The 23,499-nt window shown below is 36.6% G+C and overlaps 1 long non-coding RNA gene across 1 annotated transcript in view; it reads left to right on the top strand.

Moving 5' to 3' along the window:
- LOC120891465 (uncharacterized) overlaps positions 1 to 8,604 on the top strand; it is a 9,201-nt gene extending 597 nt beyond the window's left edge. Inside the window, exons 2-3 of the long non-coding RNA XR_005735891.2 lie at positions 7,714 to 7,797; positions 8,402 to 8,604. This is a non-coding gene — a long non-coding RNA (uncharacterized LOC120891465). The remainder of the gene's footprint in view (positions 1 to 7,713; positions 7,798 to 8,401) is intronic.
- The last annotated feature ends 14,895 nt before the right edge of the window (positions 8,605 to 23,499 follow it).

Consider the following 23,499-nt stretch of genomic DNA (forward strand, 5'->3'; position numbering starts at 1 on the left):
CAAAATAGCCATCAGATACAAACTGCTTTTTAAATTATACCGTTCCCTACCATTTATCCATTTGTGTTTAGTGTGGGCCTACTGTGTGCCCAACCCTTTCTAGGTGCTGGGAAAGGATGGATTGAAATAGGACTCTTGCCTTTACAGAGCCTAGGTTAATATCTTGCCATTTATTTGAAACTCAGTTCATTACTCTCCGTCTTAATCCATTGTGTGCTGATATAAAAGAATACCTGAGGTTGGGGCATTTATAATAAACCACAATTCTGGAAGTTGTGGCATATGATAAGGACTCTGCTTTTTCTCTTTTCTGATCCCCCTTGTAAACTTGATGTGTTTCTGTAGCCCATCAGGCACTCATATTCTCAGCCTTGTATAATTGTTACAACTTTTTAGTGGACAGTATTGAATATCCTTCCAACCATACTGCAAGTTCCTCACAGGTCAGATTGTGTGATGTAAAGGGAGGAAAGCCACTCATAACCTCTTGAGCACGGTACTAATACATATTTCTTATTGTATTTGATCCAATTTATAAAATACCTTAGGGAAGATCAGAACATATAAAAAACACTTTTATAGGAATTCATAGTATTGCCTGAGACTTGTAATAGCAGAAGGGCAAAGAGAGTGCAAAAAAGACTCCAAGGGGGCTGAACTCTTTTTTATAACAAACTCACTCCTGAGATAACAGCATTAATGCATGTGTGAGGGCAATGCTTCTGTAAACCAAACACTTCCTATCCTTCTAAAACCACTGCATTGGGATCAAGTTTCTAGTACATGAACTTTGGGAGACACATTGAAACCATATCACTCTTCTCTGTCACTCTAGCCTCACAGCAGCCTCTTTTTTTTTTTCTCTTCTGATCCCCCCTATAAACCAGATGTGTCTATAGCCCATCAGACACTCATATTCTCAGCCTTGTTTAATTGTTACAGCTTTTTAATGGCCATGATTGAATATCCTTCCAACTACACTGGAAGTTCCTCAAAGATAGTGGTGTGTTCTGTGATTTCAAGGAATGGGTGGAGTCACTTGTAACCTGTTGAGCATATAATAATTAATAAATATTTCTTACTGTATTGGATCCAATTCACAAAATATTTTAGGGAAGATCAGAACATATAAAAATACTTTTATAGGAATTAATGGCATTGTTAGACTTGTAATGTGTCTGCAGAAACCAGCCTTTTACAATCTCTACCTCTCAGAGCACTTCTAGATAGGGAGATTCTAGCCTAGTTGGGGATTCTACTATCTGGAACACAGTCCCAGCCCAGTGGTACTGTGTCTAGCAACAAAACCCTAGGTTGTGGCAGCAGTTCAAATCCAACTTTCAGAAAGTTGGGCTAGCTAGTAGCATGCACCCTCAGAAGTCTTTGTGTACCTGAAGCTCACTTTCATAGATGTATGTGGCTACTGCACAATTTTAAAAAAATAGGAGATTATTGATCAAATGCTGGAGTTTATCCATAAACTGACAGAGCTTTGCATAGGGTTATAGGCCTTGATGATCTTCCCCAACTCTGGACACAGTTCTGGCTTAGGCTTCACCTTGATGCTGATAAAGGAACTTTCTTTGACTATGGCAAGAATACCAAGCTGGGGGGGCTGGGGTTATGGCTCAACAATAGAGTGCTCGTCTCACATGTGCAAGGGCCTGGGTACGATCCTCAGCACCATATATAAATAAACAAAATAAAGCTATTAAAAAAACAAACTTATCTTTAAAAAAAAAGGAATACCAAGCTGGAATTAGCCATCTACCTAGTCCCTGGGTGTAGGCAGCAGCATTTAAACCTGAGCCCCATCCTAACTACTATGCTCTGTCTTTGAAGACAAGGAATATAACCGCTGTCACTAACCTATAGCTTGAGGGCACCCAACACCAATATCAACCACTGCCTAGGCCACATCTCCTTCATCATTACTTCCCTGCACTTTGATGGTGCCCTGAAAGCAGATCTCCCAGAGTTTAAGGCCAACCTGGTCCCTACTTCCAAATCACTTCCTTTAGGTGACCTGCTAGCCAGTTAGCAGTGCTTATGTTAGGAGATCACCAACAGCTACTTTGCATTCTCTAATCAGATGGTCAGGATACTAACCAAGGAAAGTATGTAACCTGCTTTGCATGTTCTACCCTAGGGTTGTGACTGAAAGTACTGAATGCTGCCGTGTATCACCAAGGGCAAGTATATTATACAGTTTGATGACTCGTGCCCCACTGGTTTCGAGGTTTATTTTAATTTGTAGCCTTTCACCAGTGGTTCCCTTGAGGAAAATACTGAGCAACATCACAGGGGCTTGGGATCTTTATCACAAGTCTACCAAGCAAGCACTTGCAAACCAGAAAGAGGGTGAAGGCGTGGAAAAGGGAAAATTTTCTGAGGCCCCCCAATGGCCTAGTTGCTCTATAAAAATTTATTTAAAAGTTGTGTAATTAAACATGTGGAGAAATCAAGTGTGGCAGGGAGATAGTAGGAAGGAGACAGAAGGTAATGTCAAGTGGTAGCTTGATTAGGGAAAGGGCCTACACTGGTCACCTGTATGATCTTGAGACGAAATCATAGATAATTTCTTAGTCTCTAATCACCATTGAAACTTATATGGATCTTGTTTAATTGCAGATTCTGACTGTAAATCTGGAGTGGAACCTGGGATTCTCTGTTTCTAACCAGCTCTCAGTAACGCCTGTGTTCCTGCTGCCACTCCACAGAATGTATTTAAACTCTAGAGCAACTCTATCCACTAGAACATTCTGCAGTAATGGAAATGTTCTAGACCCACACCATCCAGTGTAGTTGCCTTTAGTCACATGTGGCTATGGAACATTGGAAATTTGACTAGTAAGAGTGATTTTTTTTTCATTGTCATTTTAATTAAAATTTAAAAGCTACTTGTGGCTTATGGCTATCGTGTCTGACAGCAAGTAAAGATCCCACAGTCCTCATCTATAAAAATGAGTTTGAGACTAGACAATTCCCAGATTCCCTTATATCATTATGTTGTTTCAAGTTGTTGTTTTCAAAGATGTGTGTGTGATGAGGATTGAAAGATTTCCCCGTAATTTGTGGAGGAAGAAGAAAGGGGACTTTGCTTCCCTAGGAGTTGGATTCTAGAACTGAGTGGTAGAGCTAACCCCCAAAGACAAGAAACTGATTAACCAATGAGTATTAATTGAACTCTCAGAACCATTTGGAAGGCCTTCTTCAGCCACTCATAACCCCCAAGCTGTAAAGGAAAACAGTGATTAATTTAGCACATTCAGATTTGAAGCAGCTGTGTGAAAAGGGCACAATAAAACACAGTGAAAGATATGAGACAGACTGGGAAACAACTATTTTGGACATGGTAATAAACCCAGGTTTCATATCTTAAACACATAAAGAAAAAAATGAATAAGAACAAAATAAAAAATAGATTTTTTAAAAGACATCTCAGAAGAAAAAGGCCTCAAGTCTTAAGTAGCCACAAGATGTTGGGACTCATTGATGATTGGGGAAGTGCAGATTCAAACCATGATCACATTTGTGAGAAATAAAAAATAAATAAAAAATAAATAGCTGAATATTGGGAAGGACCTGGATCAGGGGGGAATGTTTCTATCTAGTTGGTGAGAGTGCAAATTGGTACAGCCATTGGAAAGTGGTTTGGGAGTTATCTGCTTAAAAATGTAAAATTAAGGTATCCTCTGTCTCCAAAATTTAACTTCGGGGGTTCTAGTCTTTCTCGTGCCCACATAAAGACATACCATGATATTTGCTTCAGTATTCAAAAAGAGAAATGAAATTAGTTAAGAATGCCTGAGATTATGCCCATGGTTAAATAAATCCTCATATCTCCATTACATAAAATACTATGGCAGCAATTAAGAAAAATGTACTAAATAATATCCGAAGCATATTATTGTGTAGAAAAAGAAGAATCCATGAAATATGATCCAAAACTTGTTTCTTCAAGTTTTAACAGAATCAGTAGAGTCCTAGATAACTGATCATGTTGGGGGGAAAAGAGAAAGCATAAGCTAACAATATCAGGAATGGAAAATAGATCGCTACAGATTTTACCCACATTAAAAATAAAGTTAGGCAAAGTCAGGCACAGTGGTGCACATCATAATCCCAGTGACTGAAGCTGAGGCAGAAGGATTGCAAGTTCAAGGTCAACCTTGGCGATTTAGCAAGACCCTGTCTCAAAATAAAATATAAAAATGGCTGGGGATATAATTCAGTAGTAGAGCCCCCTGGAGTTCAGAGTTCAGTCCCCAGTAATCCTGCCCCGCCCCCCTGTACACATATGCAGTATTACAGATAACTTTTGCCAATAAACCCATCAATGTACATGAAACAGACAAAATATTTAGAAAGCAAAACTTACCAAAACTGTCAAGATGAAACAGGCAATCTGAATAACTTGATATTTATTTTTTAAAATAGAATATGTAACTTAAAAAACTTCCCACAAAGAAAACTATTTGTTCAAATAATGAATTATCCCCTACGGTAGAGTAAGTGAGTCACGGGTTCTTTGCTACTCCTCACAGCATTTGAAGTCTACTTTTTCTTCTCTTGAACTTGAGCTTGTGATTTGTTTTGATCAGTAGCCTGTGGCAGAAGTGATGCTGTGTAATTTCTAAGGCTGGAATTGAAGAGATCTGTAGCTTCAGTGTTTGCCAATTCATATACTTCCTCTTGAAAGTCGGCCACTATAGTAAGTCTGACTCCCTGAGTACACCATGCAGTGAGGAAGCTTGCTAGCAATGTGAAGACCATGTGCAGAGCACCGAGGTCCCAGACCTGAGAGTGAAGCTTTTATAGAATTTCCAGACAACCTACCCCACCACTTGAATGCAGCAGAGTGGATGACCCCAAACAACACCATGTGGATTCAAGTACTGGCAGGAATGACCTGGAATTCCTGAACCTCAGAATTGTAAGAAAATGAAATGGTGACTGTTTCAAGCCACTATATTTTGAGGTAGTTTTTTAGGTAGCAATATAACATCAAATTGCCCTCACGCCAAGTATTAATAACCCTTTATTTCTTGCTATAATTTGAGTGTGTCCCCCAAGCTTCGTGTGCTGGAAGCTTAATCCCCAGTGTAGCCGTGTTGGAAGATGGGGCATAAAGGGATGTTTAGATCATGAGGGCTCCAAACTCATGAATGAATTAACATCATTATCACAGAAGTGATTGGGTTATCTCAGGAGTGGGTTTGTTAGAAAAGCAAGTTCAACTCTCATCTGTCCCCCTCTAACTCACTCTTTCAGTCACATGATGCTTTCTTTTTATGTTATGATGTAGCAGGAAGACCCTCATCAAATGTGGCCCCCTAATCTTGGACTTTCCAGCCTCTAGAATTATGAGCCAAATCAATTTCTTTTCACTGTAAATTATCCAGTCTGTGGTATTCTGTTATAGCAGCATAAAATGGATTAAGACGCTTCACTACTTTATGTAATAAATTATTTAGTTAATTTATTTAATTAAATTTTTGCAAGCAGTTTCTTTTTCATTCTTATTTTGAGCTAATTACATATGCATATGTAGTTGTAAGAATAGTGCCGTGAGAGGTCCCATGGTCCCTTTACCAGTTTCCCCTTGTAGCAACAGCTTGCAAAACCATAGTACAATGTCACAACTAGGATATTAACATTGAAACAGTAAAGATATGGGAAGATTTCCATCACTGTAAGAATCCCTCGTATTGACCTTTGATATCCACACCCACCCTCCTCTCTTGCACACACACCCTTAACCTCTGACAACCACTTTCAAGAAAGTTATACAAATTGAATCATACAGTCTGTTAAACTTTTGGGAAGTAACCTTTGAGATTAAATGTTTTTCAGCATAATTCCCTGGCAATTCACTGAATTGTATGCATTCATCTCCATTCCTTTTTATTGCTAAATAGCATTCCACAGGTGTATGTACCAGTTTAATCACTCACCTGTTGAAGAATGTCTGAATTATTTCCAGTTTTCAGATATTGCAAATAAAGCTGCCATAAGCATTTGCATACAGGTTTTTAGTTGAACCTTGCAAAATTTCTCTGGAATAAATGCCAAAGAGTGCAATTGCTGGATCATATGATACTTGCATATTTAAAAAAAAAAAAACCTGCCACACTATTTTCCAGAGTGTGTCTTTTATACTCCCACCAATAAAGTGTGATTGATGAAGTTTCTCTACATCCTCACTAGCTTTTGGTGGTGTTGCTATTCTTTTTTGTTTTAATTTTAGCCATTCTTCTAGATCTGTAGTGATGTTCCCTTGTGGTTTCACTACTGGCTAATGATGTCATGTATTTTTTTGAGGCTTATTTGTCATCTGTATATTCTCTTCAATGAAATACGTGTTTTAGGATTTTACCCCATTTTCTAACTGATGAGTTTTGAGAATTCTTTATATTCTGTAGATATGAGTCCTTTGTCAGATGCATGGTTTGCAAATTTTTGCCACCTGTACTTTCTCTTTTTAAGTCTTTTCACATAGACTTCTGCAGAGTAAAAGTTTTTGATGAAATCTGATGTTTTAACCTTTTGATGGATTGTGCTTTTGATGTCAAGTCTAAAACCTCTTTTTTTCTAAAAGCTGAATGGGTTTGTTTATTACAGTTCAGCCCATGACCCATGTTGAGTTAATTTTTGTGTAAGGTGAGAAATTTGGTTGAAGTTTATTAATTTACTTTTGCCTGCTAAATATTATTAAGCTCCAGCACCATTTGTTAAAATTACAATTAGTTTTAAATTTATTAGGTAGCTCTTATGATCATAAAAGATGTGTATGTAAAGGTAAAGATATTTTTTAGTGTAAGATCACTAAGATGAGGTGTTTAAATTCCCCTAGAAGGAAGGAATTATTGCCCAAAATGTAGCGAATGTTTCATTAGATGAACTTCCAAATTTTAGTTCCACCAGGGAACGTCTGCTACAGAAAGCTGCCTCACCAGAATCATGACCTATCTAATAATGAATGGAAACAGGGATAGAAAGGATCAGCATTTGTTCCATTTGGCCCAAAGTGAAACAATTCTGTGAGCCATCTCTGCTTCAAACTCCCTGGGGCTGAGGCTGTTGAGCCTACATTACAGCTCACCTTCTCCCTCTACCGGATCACACTTTGTCTCATCCTTCCCACAGGTGTTGATCTCAGTGATATTCCTGAATATTAAAGTCTGTCTCAGATTGCTTTCTGGAGAACCCAAACTTGGATACTTATTTTTGTTTTCATTTAATGTTAAGTACATTTGGTTTAAGTTTTGAGAATGGATGAGAAGGTCATAACTTGATATTTTTATAGTACTACTCTAGGAGTCTGTCACCTCAGAAGAACTTTCATCAGAAACTCTACTTTCACAACCCAACACTTCAAAAGAGGAGAGCAAGCTGAAAGGAAGGGAAAAGGCAGGTGTGGGTGGTAGGATTCACATAAGCATCAACACAGGGACAGAGAGAGAGAGAGCTGCCACATGCTGTCCCCTCCTCTACTGCTATGGTATGCAGTGGTTCCAATGTTAGAAAGGTAAGTTTGTGGGTGAACATCTCCAAAGCAATATATCAGGACCAAATATCCTCATCAACATTGATCAGAAATCAATTGAGAACCTGAATATAATCCCTGTTGGTAAGCTTTTTGTTTCTGTGATAAAATGTCTGAGATAATCAACTTTTAGGAGAAAAGATTATTTTGGCTTTTGGTTTCAGAGGTTCCAGTTCATGGTCCTCGGCTGTGTCACTTTGGGCCTGTGGTGACACAATACATCATGATGGGGGAACATGTTGGAGAAGGTCAGTTAACCTCATGGTGCTGGGGAAGCATGGTAGGGGGAAGGGGCTAGATCCCAGTATCCCTCAAGAGTACACCTCTGGTGACCTAATTTCCTCTCACTATGGCCCACCTCCCAGTAAGCCCCATAGGCTGGTGATTAAGCCTTTAGTATGTGGGCCTTTGGAAGACATTTAAGATGCAAATCATAACAATCCCCACTTGTACCAGCCTTAATTCTGGTATTCTTTGGACAATTTTTATGACTACTAGGGAAACCCAGATAAAATGAGAAGGACTCCACAGAAGTTACTGTTCAATTTAAAGCTCCAGTGTCACCAGAGTTGGGACAGGGAAGAGAAAGGATAGGAAGAAGCCAGAGGGGCTAGCATTCAATATCTTGTCATGACCCTTGTCCCAGGAAATTCAAAGACATAGTGATTTAGGAAGAGAATTATAACAACATTCCTTTGGTCTGCCTTCCATTCCATTTGATACAATAGAAGAGCCCTGGATTTTTATTTTCAACAAAATCAATACTTTTTTTTTTAAAAAAAAGGTTTTTTTAAACCACATTTCAAATCTCTTAAACTTCATTTTTCTTATGTGTTTTTTTTTTTCTGATAGGTCTATGCTGAAAGAACAGGCATCCTAATAAATCAGGAAAAAGTGTTGCCCTCCAAAATATAGACATTGAAAATGTCAGTTGCCTTTCTGTATTTGAGCTTCCAGGAGCAAAACCCATCTATGTAGTAATTATTTATGCCACTGAACATCAGTAGCAGGGGCAGCTTTATACAGTTGCAGAAATAAAGTGTTCATACCCATAATTTCCTCTGACATTAATGTTGCCTGTTTATTCACCCCCCTCACCATTTTGAAAATACATCCTTCAGTTTAGTACAGCTTACTGAATATCTGTTTAGTCTGCTTGTGGCAGAAAACAAACAGCAATTGGTGTCTTGGCTCTATTACATTTCCTGACAAGTGGAAAATAATGTGTTTGTGATGTAATAAATACTTGGTTCTAAGTAATTCAGCAAATTGGCTTATTTAGCTTTAGCTCTGCAGGGATACACAGAGGGAACAATTTTCACCCATCATTGATTCCACACTGAAATGTGTGATGATTGTCTGTACCCACAGCTGTAAGAACTTTGTGGTGCTATGAGTGAATGAGAAGTTAGTGAAAATGCTGTTCTAAGTTGGTGCAACTCTAGCAATGATTATATTGTTTATGTGGCTAGAGATGGCTTTTGTCCATTTATGAGAACCAACTGTTAAATATTCAGTAACTTTGTGAGCTGGATATTAGACCTTGAACTTTGAAATCAGGAGTATTTAGACCTCAGAAGTTGTCATCCATCTCAAAATCAGAGCTCCTTTCTGAGTGCTGATTTATGAATACACCATTATGTACTCTGTCAGTGTAGGAGAGTCACCAAGGCAATGGCAAGCAAAGAATTTAAGGTTTCACAGGAAAAAGTGAAAAGCACAGACTAGACACGTAGTCCAGTGGTAGAGGGTTGAATCCTCAGCACTGGGGGTGGGGGTGGGGGTGAAAAACACAAGCAAACTAAAACCACAAAATTATGGAGGACAAAGTAACATCTTTTCATAAACGTGCACAGATGCAGCAAAGCATTTGAAAGACACTTTAGTATTAGGTCACATAAGTATGATAATAATTTGTGAAAGTGAGTATCAAAGCTTTGTCTTCTTTTTCATTGACGTACACACCGCAAATCACAATGGTTATCCCAAAGCACACCCACATAAGCGCCATTCAGATTATTAAGTAAATTTTGAAAGAGAAGAAAAAGACTCCTTGGTGGAATGTACCAGAGCAGGCAATCTGGACAGGCATGCAAGAGGAAGGTGACTTGTGCCTGGAACAGATATGATCTTCAAGCATTTCAGCTACACACAAAACCCAGCTTTAGATTTTTTACTTTATTTGATTAGATGCTACAACTCAATTTGTGAAGACTTTTTAGCTGTGCTGATGAATATACATTTTATAGCTAAATTTAGGGCTTTTATTTTAAACGTTTTCTCCTTTGATATTTGAAGGTGTTGCTTAGCTACCCTCTCCTTTTCTTAGTGTAGGCTCTGACAGTGTAATTTCTTCAGCGGCAGATTCTGGAAAAAGGCTGTTATTAAATATCTCTCAGGTTCAGTAGCATATACAGAATGATTATTACTATCTGTTATGTTTATATTATTAAATCCTTAGTCTCTTAATGCTATCCATTTAAACCATCATGTAAGTCCACTTGTGCATTCTTTTTTTTGGGAAAAGGTGTATGTATATAAAGTGATAAATATGGTGATGATTAACACATGTCATTGTACTAAGTTGACTATCACTTTTATTGTAAAAGTTAATTTTTAAATGCAAGGCCCCAAAACAAAAATTATATCATAGCATAAAATTATACCCAAATGATTTTCCAAAATAATAAAACTCCCAATAGTGAGCCCATCCCATACACCTAATTTTTCTTCTTTGAGTTCTTCAGAATTTCAGTTCACTACAGCTGAACTTGGGCTATGGAGGGACATGAGCATCCTTGTTGGCAGGTTGCAATTGGTTATATATTCGTTAGTGGTGCTTACCAACTTTTACTATTTAGATTCTATCTCTTATGTGAAGTATAATAATTCTTTGGGAATAGACTTCCTTTGTAATTCCTAAAAATAGTTAGAAATTGTATTGTAATCCATACACTGCAGGGACCAAATAAATATATTTTATTGACTAAGTTATAGCTCAAGGAATTCAAAATGCTACCCTATCAAGCCCATTGATCTTTATATCATTCTTAATATTATTTCCTACAAATAGAAAAGGTTGAATAATATATCAACGATTATACAGAGAAAAGATGGCAAGAGTTAAGGGGACTTATCTATCTCTTTGATTTAGTTTGCCATACATCCTCTCACGATGATGGCAACTGTCCCATGCGGTGGTGGTATTTTTGTAAAGGCTTCCTTGTCCATGCTCATTCAAACCTGCTCTAAGGCATACTCCAGGATTTGTGCTTCTAGTGTTAGTAATGGGTATGTGTTGTTGCAGTTAATATAAGAAGCAATGTGACTATGAACTGGACAAGACTAATTTTGTCAACCTTCTCAGTATGGAGCAAAAACCACTGAACTCCCAGCCATAGATATACTTTTGAGCCAAAAGCAAGTGTCAACAGCAAGAGTCTTTGTTTGCATTGCCCATCAGGTCATCCAAATAATCCTATAACCTGTCAGTTGGAACCAAGACCTCAGATACCCACAAAATTTGTAAATTGGTTATACGCTTGGGCAGTTTAGAGATAAGAATGTCCAATGTACTCTTTTTGTTCTGTTTCATTTATCCTGAAGTTTAAATCAGAAGGATTATTTTTCATCCTAATTGGAAACTTGGAAACCAAGTTGGCCCTGGTTATATAACATCAGATAAAAATATCACCAAAGTCAAGTATTAGTTAGGAAACAAAGAATGATCTCCAAATTTTGGCTATTGAGTTTTATTTTAAAATAAACTACACAGAGCTTAGAAAGCATTGTTCTGTCTTAACAAGTAAGTAGTTAAACAATTGAAAAAGTGACAACTCTTCTCAGATCTTCAGAAAATTGTTGTCACAGGGCAGATTGCTTCCCCAAAAATTGATTCTGTGAAAAGCTTAATAATACCAGTAAGCCTCTTGCCAGACTAAGAAATGAAAAGAGACTACATAGATTACTAATATCAGATATGAAACAGGGGACATCATTATAGATCCCATGAACATTAAAAGGATAATGAAGGAATATTATGAATAGCTCTCTATCCACTAATTTGATAATTTGACTGAAATAGACTAATTTCTTGAAAGAACTGTCAAAATTCACAAAAAAGGAATAGTTTGACTATACCTAAATTTATTAAAGAAATTGAGCCAATAATTAATAACCTTCCAAACAGAAAGCACCAGGCCTAGACGGGTTCACTGGTGAACTCTTGAAAACATTTAAGGAAGAAATTATTATCAGTTTTCTACAGTCTCTTACAAAAGATAGAAGCAGAAGAAATACTTCTGAACTGTGTCTATGAGACCAGCATTACCCCAATACCAAAACCAAACAGACATTATAAGAAAAATGCACACCAGTTTCTCTCATGAATGTGTATGTCTCATGAACAAAATTTAGCCAATTGAATTCTATAATGTGACCAGATGGGATCTATGCCAAATAATCATGGCTTGTTGAGCAGTCAAAAAATCAATTAGTATAATCCATTACATGAACAGACTTAAGAAAAATCACATGATCATATCAATAGATGCAGAAAAAGCATTTGACAAAAATCCACCACCCATTAATGATTTAAAAGTATTGAAAAACTAGGAATAAAGGGGAACTTCTTTATTGTGTCAAAAACAATCTACATAAAACCTACAGATTCTATCATAGTGATTAGAAACTCAAAGCTTGTCCAATAAGATCAGGAACAAAACAAGAATGTCTCCTTTCACCATTCTTTTTTGACATTGTATGGAAAGCCTAGTTAATGCAGTAAGACAAGAAAAAGAAATAGTAAGTATACTGATTGGAAAGACATGAAACTCACTTTTAGATTATATGATCATCTCTGTAGGAAAAAAAATAAATAATCATCATCATCAACAATAAAAGAAACTCCTAGAACTAAGCAGCTATATCAGATTAGTATAAAAGAGTCAATTGCATACTGTCATGTATAACTAATTAGAACAAGTTTTTTAAAAAAGAGCCAATTGCTCTCCTGTGTGCCAGCAATGAGCACGTAGAATTTAAAATTAAAAACGCAATACTGGAGCTGAGGCTGTAGCTCCATGGTAGAGCACTTGCCTAGCATGTGTGAGGCACTGGGTTTGATCCTCAGCACCACATAAAAAAATAAATAAAGGCATGCTGTCTATCTACAAGTATATACAATATTTTTTTAAAGTCACCATTTCCCCCCAGATTAAATACTTAGGTACAAATCTAACAAAATATGTGTATGACCTACACGAGGAAAACTACAAACTTTAATGAAGTACATCAAAGAATAACCAAATAAATGGAGAGATAGTCCATATTCACAGACAAGAAGACTCAGTATTATCAAAACGTCAATTTTCCCAAACTCAATCTATAGAGTCAATAGGACAATCAAAATCCCAGTAAGTCTTTTTGTGAATATCAACAAATAGATTCTAAAGCTTTTATGGGAAGACAAAGGACCCCAAAGAACTAATTCAATGTTGAAGGAAAAGAATAAAGTTGGGGGACTGATATTACCTGATTTTAAGACTTATTATAAAATAGGTATAATAAGATAATATGCCATTAAGTAACATAGATCAATGGAACTCTGTTAGAGGGTTCCGAAGTAAACTCACATAAATATAATCAACTCATCTTTAACAAAGGAGAAAAGGAAAATACAATAGAGTGAAGGTAGCTTTTTCAAGGAATGGTGCTAGAGCAACTGGATGTCCCCATGCCAAGAAACAAACCAACCGAGATTCAGATCTTACACGTTTCACAAAAATTAACTCAAAATGGACTGTAGACCTAGATATGAAACACAAAACTACAAAACTCCTAGAAAATAGCAGAAAACCTACATGACCTTGTGTTTGGCAGTAACAGCTAAATAAAACACCAAAGGCACAATCTATGAAAGAAATAATTGATAAGCTATATTCATTAAAACCTCACTTTCTATTCCCCCAAATGGAAACTATGAGTGGCAATGGGTGTGTTAATTAATTTGTGATAATCATTATACAGTTATTCATATATCTAATCATCACATTGTTTACCTTGAATACATATAACTTTTGTCAATAAAATACTTAAAAATTTTAAAAAGAATAGTAGATGATATCACTAACCACCTTTTCTGAGGTTCTCTATGGGCTAAGTACTATATTGGGCTTTTTTTTTTTTTTTTTTTTAAGAGAGAGAATTTTTTTTAATATTTATTTTTTAGTTCTCGGCAGACACAACATCTTTGTTGGTATGTGGTGCTGAGGATCGAACCCGGGCCGCACGCATGCCAGGCAAGCGCGCTACCGCTTGAGCCACATCCCCAGCCCTATATTGGGCTTTTTATAATCACATTTTCACAAAGCCTGGAGAGATTAATAAGACCTGTTTTGTACTTCAGGACTGCCTGATTTCTGTTTAGAAAATGAGGAATATGAAGCCCCAAAGTCACATGAATAGTAAATGCTGGATTTGAGGTTTAGAATCAGGTTTTTCATCCTCATGTTTCTTCCCATACAGAGGATCCACTACATTTGGGATTCCAAGCATGGTACTACCAAAGGGGAAATATGTGATTTTGTATTAAAATATATTTGGGGAAATGTAAAAGTACACACACACACACACACACACACACACACACACACAACTCTTAGAATAGAGAACAAAAGTAATTGAATTTGTAGCTTTTTAAAAGTAAAATTTCTATAATAAATAATTCAAAGTTTCTGTTCTGCAAACACAATGTCAAGAGAATGAGAAGACAGGCTATAGACCACAAATAAATATTTGCAAAAGATACATCTGATAAAGGAATGTAACTCCAAACACACACACACCAAAAAACCCCAACCCCTCTTAAACCTCAACAAGAAAGATAATGAACCCAAGTAAAAAATAGGCAAAAGATATGAACAGATATTACACCAAAGACACACAGATGGTGAGTAAGCACTTGAAAAGATATTCAATGTGATGACATTAGGGCATTTAAAATTAAAACAAGATCCCCCTACAAAATTACTCGAATGGCCAAAATCCAAAACATTGACATCGACAAATCCTGGTGAAGATATGAAGCAACAGGAATTGTCGTTCTTTGCCAGTGGGGTTACAAAATGGTACAGTGACTTTGGAAGACAGCTTAAAAGTGCCCCACAAAACTAAACATACTCTTGCTATATAATCCAGGAAGCAAGCTTCTGGGTATTTACCCAAATGAATGAAAAATGTGTTCACATAAAAACCTGCACATGGATGTTTGTAGCAGCTTTATTCTTGATTGTCAAAACTGGAAGCAGGCTGGGTATGGTGGTGCACACCTATAATCTCAGCAGCTCAGAGGCTAAGGCAGGAAGATCCCAAGTTCAAATATAGCCTCAGCAAAACTGAGCATCTAAGCAAATCAGTGAGACTCTGTCTCTAAATAAAATGCAAAATAGGGCTGGGGATGTGGCTCAGTGGTCAGGTGCTCCTGAGTTCAATCCTAAAAAAAATGAAAAATAAACAAACAAACAAACTGGAAGCAGTTGTCTTTCAGTATGCAAATGGATAAATTAGGGTATATCCAGACAATTGAATATTATTTAGCAATAAATGAAGTGAGCTATGGGACCATGAAAACATGGAGGAAACTTAATTGCATATAACTAAGTGAAAGAATCTGAAAAGACCATATACTGCATGATTCTAACTATGTGACATTCTGGGAATAGCCAAACTATCAAAATAATAAAAAGATCAGCAGTTGTGAGAGCTTACAGGAGGAGGAAAGATGAATAGGCAGAACAAGAGGATTTATAAGGCAGCAAAACTATTCTGTAGGATTCTGCAATGATAGATACATGTCATTAAGCTTTAGTCAAAATCCATAGAATGTACAAGACCAAGAGAAGATCCTAATATAAACTGTGGACTTTGGATGTGTCAGTGTGGGTTCATCAACTGTGAAAAACATACCATTGTGGTGCAAGATACCAATAGTGGGAGAGTTGTGTGCGTGTGGAGATGATAGGTATTTGGGAACTCAGTGAACTAATAATGATTGAGAAAGATTAAGAACTACAGTTACCTGAAGTATGAAACAGTTCATCTAATTTATAGACTTAAAATTTCTGTAAAAAAATCATTTATTAATTAAAGGCAAAGTAAGTATTTGCTCTATGATTGTACTATGGTTTGAATATCTCCAAAATTCATGTTGAAATTTAATCCCTAGTAGAGTAGTATTAAGAGATAGGACCTTAAGAATGTAACTAAAACATGAGGTGGAACACTCATGAATGGGATTAGAGCCTTTATAAAAGGCTAAAAGGAGTCTCTTTGTCCCTTTTTGCCCTTCTGCTATGTGAGGACAGAGTATCCATCCCTTCTTCTACATTAGGATGCAGCAAGGAGCCATCCTAGATGCAGAAAGCAGCCCTCATCAGACATGGAATCGGTTGGCACCCAGACCTTGATTTTCCACCTTCCAGAACTGTGAGAAATAAATTTCTAGTATTATTAATTACTCAGCCTGAAATATTTTTTATATCAGCAAGAATGGACTAAGAAAGGTAGATTATATATATTTTAAATATATATTTATACATCAATCATATGTATATGATTGATAGGTAATATATAGATATTGCTGTCTTCTTGAGTATATTGTCAGTATAATTTAATCATATTTATTTGTTTGACAACAAATAAAAAGGAAGCAATTATCACACTCTATAAAATACATGAAATACCAACTGAATTTCAAAACAAGAAATAATTAGGTCACTTTTATGAATTTTTAACAACTTGCATAAAAGTGATTACTGGGTTTAGTTAACAATTCAATTCTCCAAATCCAGAATGAGCTGTTTCATACTTCAGGTAACTGTAGTTCTTAATCTTTTCCAATCATTTAAATCATCACTGCAAGTTAACCTTTATTCAAGTGGAAGATTATTTTCTCTTGGGAGAAAGAAAACAAAGGGACATTAAATACTCCCTCTGAATTACTCTTTAGATTTGAAATACAGTTTTAATTCTAAAACCAATGTTTTCACTTTGAAAAGCATACAAATAAGGGTCTGAATTAAAATTCCTGAATATATGACTTAAATATTACACCAAATTTAAATGTTCTTTCACATGTAAATGATTTAAAATTACATTAATATAATTTTTGTCATCTGTGTATGCTATTGCTTCTTTGGAGTTATTAGAACAAAAATATATTGGGATCTGGGATGTAGCTCAGGGTACAGCACTTGCCTAGCACATGTGAGGCCCTGGGTTTGATTCTCAACACTGCAAAACCAAAAATGTACTGGAAACATAAATCAGTCAATCCATCAGTATTGAACACTAAAATGACATGCTAAATCCTCTTTTTAATTGCCTAAACATTTTCAAGACCAACCAGTAAATTCTGAGTGTTTTGCTAGTTACTCACACTGTATTCTTGAGCAGAAGCAATTATGTTTTTAGAGAGGTCTTGGCGGAGAGGAGAAGATCAATGAAAAGGAATCATAGACCAATAAATGAAGAAAAGCTTAATGAACTCTGCAATCAGTTGCCTTAAGAATCTCCATGCTGGATGACCAAGATTTTTTGAAGGAAGGAAGGAAGAAAAGAAGGAAGGAAAGAAATTGCCCTTCACCCTTATTTTAAAATTTTTAATTAAAATACATATACAGAGGGACTGGGGCTATGGCTCAGTGGCAGAGCGTCTGCCTCACACCTGTGAGGCACTGGGTTCAATCCTCAGCACCACATAAAAATAAATAAACAAAATAAAGATATTGTGTCTATCTATAACTAAAAAATATTTTTTAAAAGAAAAAAGAACAAAATACATATACAGAAAATTGCACTACACATTAATATCCAGCTGAATCCTTTATTGTAAAGTGAATATTTATGTAACCACTACTCGGATCACAAAATGGATCATTCCAGTGCCCCAAACCTCTTTATACCCCTTTCACTCACTACTCATCAAAGGTAACTCCTTTCTTAATTTCTAACACCATAGTTCAATTTTGCCTAGTCTTGAACTTTATTCAGACAGATTCATGAAGAATGTTTGGCTTCCTTCATATAATATTTATAGTTTTGATTACAGTTTCCTGTAAATGTTCAGTCATTGCCACAGAATATCCCATTGTCCAAAGATAGTTTAATAAAATTGGTCCATGCTACTGTTCATTCTTCAGTGACTTGCCCTGTGACCTTCAATCTGTTTGAATAATTTTTTATATTAAGACTCTTCTTGTGCTTTGATGACCTAGCCATTCCCATGAGCTTTAAAATACATCTTTAGATTCTGGGGGTGTCATTTAGTGGTAGAGCATTTGCCTACCATGTGCAAGGCCCTGGGTTTGATCCCTAGTGCTGCAAACAAGAAAGAAAAAGAAATAAAAAACAAAAACAAAAATCTCCCTTTATTTAAGATATATTAGTTTTGATAGTTTGATTTTTTTCCTATGTGTTAGTCAGCTTCTGTTACTGTGACAAATGCCTGAGATAATCAGCTTATAAAGAGGAAAGGTTTATTTTGCTCAGTTTGGGGATTTCAGTCTACGGTCTATTGGTTCCATGACTTTTGGGCCTGTGGTCAGGCAGCAAATCATGGCAGAGAGTGAATGGCTGAGCAAAAAGCCACTCATCTCATGGCCAGGAACAGAAGAGGAAGAAAAGGGAAGAGTCCCATTATTTTTTCCAAGGGGATTTCACCGTGACTGGAAGGCCTCCCCCCAGGATCCTACCTCTTAAAGATTCTACCACTTTCCACAGTGCTCCACTGGGGTTAAGCCTTTAATGCGTGGGACTTTTGGGGACATTTCATATCCAAACTAGAGCACTCTAAAGAGGAAATTTTAAGAAAAGATTTCCAATATAATTTGTAGTATTGAAGTTATTTCATATTTTCCCGAGGACTGTTTAAATAGTAGATGTTGAGTGTTCTTTAGATGGGTTGTACCTATATGGACAGGGGATTAGCAGGCAAAAGAGAAAGAAGGAAACTCAATTTTAATGCCCATGTAATGTCCATTTACTTATAATCCTAGAAATAAACAACAAGGCACCTAGATTCAATACACATGCTATAGAAAAGAACTAAGGGCTATATAATTTTTTGAGATTTAAAAAATTTCCCAAATAATAAATGAAAACATAAACATAGTCATGGAACTGCTCTGTATCAGTTCAGCTCTTTGGCTTCAAATTATTTTAATTCCCTCCGATCGTCTTCAGCAAAATGAACATACCCAAAGGGATATCAGGGGTGACAGAATGAATGGGAGACTGGATAGCGGGGCCAGAACAGGCACCATCCCGAGACCCAGAACATCAGATCCTCAAAAGCCATTTCATAGCGAGAAGATGGGCAGGGGCCACTAGTCAGAATCAAACTAATCTCCAGTCTCTTGATCCTCTCAACTCAAGATTCACGTTTCAGAGAGGGAGCAAAGAGTTGCTTTGAGTTGGGTCACATGCCTTCCCCTGAGCTTCCAAGGGGGTGATGGAAGGAGGAGAACTTCAGTGACAATCCCACAAGACACTATCCAGTGATTTTAATAAAGCAAAAGATAGGTGAGGCAAACGAATGTGAGGAAGCCCCACATCCATGACGTTGACTGCATCCTTTACAACATGATCCTTATTTTGGATCTGACACGGGCTGATGGAAATGGAAGCCCCTGCTTTACACAGGTAGTTTAGGAAATGCGCAACTTACGTCATCATTGCCCCTGCCTTATTCAGATTCATGGACTATTAAGAGCATTACTATTTCCTGACTTTATCCCAGGTCATCTCTGTCCTGATAGAAAACATAAATAAAGTCAGAACTTGTAAGAAATTATGGAGCTCCTTGGAGAATAGTATGGAGAAGAAAACCTTAAAGATTACCGTCACACTTCTTCAAGTCAGTTGCATCTAATCATTCTTAGAATTGAAAGATTCATTTATTTTTGGATGAAGAGTATATTCTTAGGTTTTTATTCATAAAAAACTTTCTGGTAAAAAAAAATTGAAAGGAAGGCTTAGCTTGAGGCTTTAACCATCATTTGTAGAGTGAAAAACCACTTTTTAAAATTGGGATCATTATGTAACATTAGGAAAATCCATCTGATTTCACTGTGTGAACATGATTGTTACAAACTTTTAATAGGAAGTTACAGAATTTGTGATCCCTATGCTACTGGAATTAATCTTCTGAAATGCATATTTTTTAAAAAAATTTTTTTTAGTTATAGATGAATGCAATAATTTCATCTTATTTATTTATTTAATGTGATGCTGAGTATGGAACCCAGTGCCTCACATCTGCCAGGCAAGTGCTCTATCGTTGAGCCACAACCCCAGCCCTGAAATGTATATTTTGCTTCCTGCAAAAAATATAGCACAGATTTGTGAACACGTAGACATAAAGAAGGAAGTCCAAGGGCTGTGGCCCATGCAGTGAAGTCAGAGGTGGGGCCAGTTTTTCACCAGCCCACTAGTTGTTTATAACAGGTATCTATTCTGATGGTCGCTGTCTCTTCAGACACCATTCCTCGTTGTGGGACTCCATTGATCTTGACCACCCATTCTCCCCAGCCCATCTTCTGGCTCTGCCATAGTTAGAGGCAGAGGAAGGGAAGAGTAGAAGGACAAAAGACAAAGATTTTTTTCTATACCTGGCTGGTGTCATTTGTGTTAGCAAACCTCTCTTGAGTGACTCTAGCTGCCTGTCATGCCTTCCATGATGGCAAGTGTCTAATCATGGCTCTTTTATGAGAAGTATAGTTTGTCAGAGTCCTCAATCCAAGGTCTCCCATTGCACACTTTCTTGATGTTATGTTAACTTTTGGTTAGAGTTAGTGAAAATAAAGATAGAATTCTTTTTCACACTCAATCCCAAATACCCTCTTTGAAATTTCTCCCCATCCACAGTGTCCACTTGAAATGTCCAGGAGTGGGTAAATAGCCTTCTTCCTGTTACTTCTGACACCCTTTCAGCCCCAGAGAAGAAGAATCAGGACAGTAAGCAGCGTTGCAGCAATAGGCTGTGCTATGGGAGGGGAAGAAGTGATTTGAATCAGCTATGACATTAAGTTTTGACCTGGTTTGGACTAAGTGATAATCACCAAAAGGTACTGGTACAAAATACAACGTGCTCTGGATGTTATTGAGGGCCAGGCAAGGCAAATTTAACAGAGAATTATTCAAGGCATGATTGAAAATTAAAAAAAAAATGTTTTTTCATGTGTACAACTCAGTGGGTTAAGACTTTTCAATAAACCCCAAAGCTGAGTAAGAAGAAAATTCTGTTCTTAAGGAATTTATCATCTCACCTTCACCAAAGTGATTTGGCCAAGGCTGCCATTCACCCCTGTGGATTTTCTCTGCTGGATAGGGGAGAGGAAAAAACCCACTGCCTTTTCTTAAAATATTTTATTTCTATTTTCCACAACATTTTAAAAATAAATCAGAAATCGGCCACATGAATCTCATGAGTATGGTACAGACTGTACTTGCACTGCAGAATTAAACACATCTGCTGTTCATAGAGGATGAATGTTTATAAAGTCTCCTGGTATGTCTGCTGGCATAAATTTATCTATCATTTTGTCTTGTTCATTTAATCATTTTGTATATGGTTTTCTTCTGCACAAGATCATAAGACCTGTAAAAGTAAGGACAACCTAGGACACACAGTAGACATTTATTAATGATTTATAGACTTGGATTGGGCAGAACTGAATAAAAAATTTTTGAATGCTATTATGAATAGTGTTTTTTAACCTGAACTTTATTCAAATTTCTCATCCATCATTTCATTTAATTTTATTGTCCTCCCCAAAACACATTTACTTAAAAACAGGCTTTGTACAAGTAACAGCACATTAATTGAAAGGAACATATGCTTGCTGGCACAGCAGAGGGACCAAAATAAATGATGTGATGTGCACTTTATTATTCCTTCTATCAAAAGGTGCTGCCTCAAGGAGGATGTTATTGTGCTCCTTGTGAAAGGAAATTAACACAGGTATTTGTTATTATAAATGTAACTTCCATGAGTGTGTTTGAGGCTGTTGACTTCTTTCAAAGATAGTAAATTGCTCATTTATTGCATTAATGCTAATATAGTGCACAACTTGCACAGGAAATAAAAGAAGCTGAATTAATACAGTCAGAGCACAGCAGCTGGTTTAAGATAATTATTTAGGGCTATTGGGGAAATGTTCCAAACAACATAAAAACCTGGAAAGTAATGATCCAGTACTTGAATTCTTGCCTGTGTATTTTTCCCTAGGAGCCATTCTAATCTCTATCCAGAAATTCTTTGACAGTCTTGCCTTTTATTGAAGTTGTTTTTTAAATGTTTTGCAAAATGATTCTTTATGATTCACCCCCCCACACACAAAGTTACTGTGTGTTGTCTTTTAAAGTTGAATTTCCTCTTGATTATTTTTCTAACCACCCAAAAGGACTCAAACCTGAGATCCTTAATTCCTTTGTTCAGTAACTCTATGGTTTTCCTAAATTTTTCAGAGCATTTTTCCTTTCAACTACCTTTTATTTTTCTTATCCTGTATCCTTAAATCCTTTTACCACCTGAGGTATTTCTAAAACTGAATAGAGCCTTCTAACCATTGTATTTGATGAAGTCAACATATTCTCACCATTTAACTCCACTACTCTAGTGACATTGTTGGCCCTCACATGGGTATCTGTCAGTCTCAGGAAGATGTGCGTCTATATGGGTTAGTCAGCTTTGTGTTACTATAATAAAATACCTGAGATACCTACTTAAAAAGAGGAAAGATTTGGGGTCATAGTGTTGGAAGCTTCCATTCATTCACAGTCAGTTGGCTGTTGCTTTGGGGCCTGGAGTGGGGAATTACATCATCATGGGAGCATGCGGCAAAAGAACTTGCTTATTTCATGGTGGCCAGAAGCAAACACAGAAAGAGGCAGGAAGGGGATGAGGTCCCAATATTCCCTTCAAGTGCATGTCCCTGATGATCTTTTCCCCACTAGGCCCTACCTCATAAAGGTTCTACCATCTTCTCATAGTGCTAACCAGAGGACCAAGCCTTTTAACTCATGGGCCTTTGGGAGATATTCCAGATCCAAATTATAGAAGATTTTGATTGTGGACATTTCATATAAATAGAATTATACAGGGACTGGGGTTGTGGCTCCGTGGTAGAGCGCTTGCCTAGCATGCATGAGATACTGGATTCCATTCTCAGAACCATATATAAATAAATAAAATAAAGATCCATCAACACTAAAAAATATTTTTTTAAAAAATAGAATCATACAATATGTGGCCTTTTCTGTCTGACTTCTTTCACTTAGAATTTATCTCTATTGTTTATTTAATTCTAATTCTTTTGAAATGCTGGGGATCAAACCCAGGGCCTCATGCATGGTAGGCAAGCTCTACCATTGAACTACATCCACAGTCCTTATCTATATTGAACTATTTAATCAATACTTAATTCTTTTTATGGCCAAATAATATTCTATTGCATGACCATATTACTATTTATTTATTTATTTATTTATCAGTTATTCATGGACATTTGGATTGTTGGATGTAAACATGCTTTCAATTCCCTTGGGTGTATACCAAGAAGTGGGATTTCTGGACATCCTATGTTGAACATTTTGAATAACAGCGAATATATATTGCAAAGGAGGTAAAAGATTTTTAAAAGGAGTTTGTGAAGGATTGTTGCTAATTCTTCTTTAAAATTCTGGTAGAATTCTCCAGTGAAGCCTTCTGGGTATGGGCTTTCTTTGTGGGAAATTTTTAAAAATCACTAATCCAGTCTTTTTACAAGTTATAGATATAATCAATGTTTTAATGTCTTTTTAGGATAGTTTTTGTCCTTCTAGTGATTTTTCCATTTCACCTATGCTATCAAATTTTTTGCCACATGATTATTCATAATATTCCCTTATTC

The sequence above is a fragment of the Ictidomys tridecemlineatus genome, chromosome 2, assembly GCF_052094955.1.
Source record: "Ictidomys tridecemlineatus isolate mIctTri1 chromosome 2, mIctTri1.hap1, whole genome shotgun sequence".
Lineage (NCBI taxonomy): Eukaryota > Metazoa > Chordata > Mammalia > Rodentia > Sciuridae > Ictidomys > Ictidomys tridecemlineatus.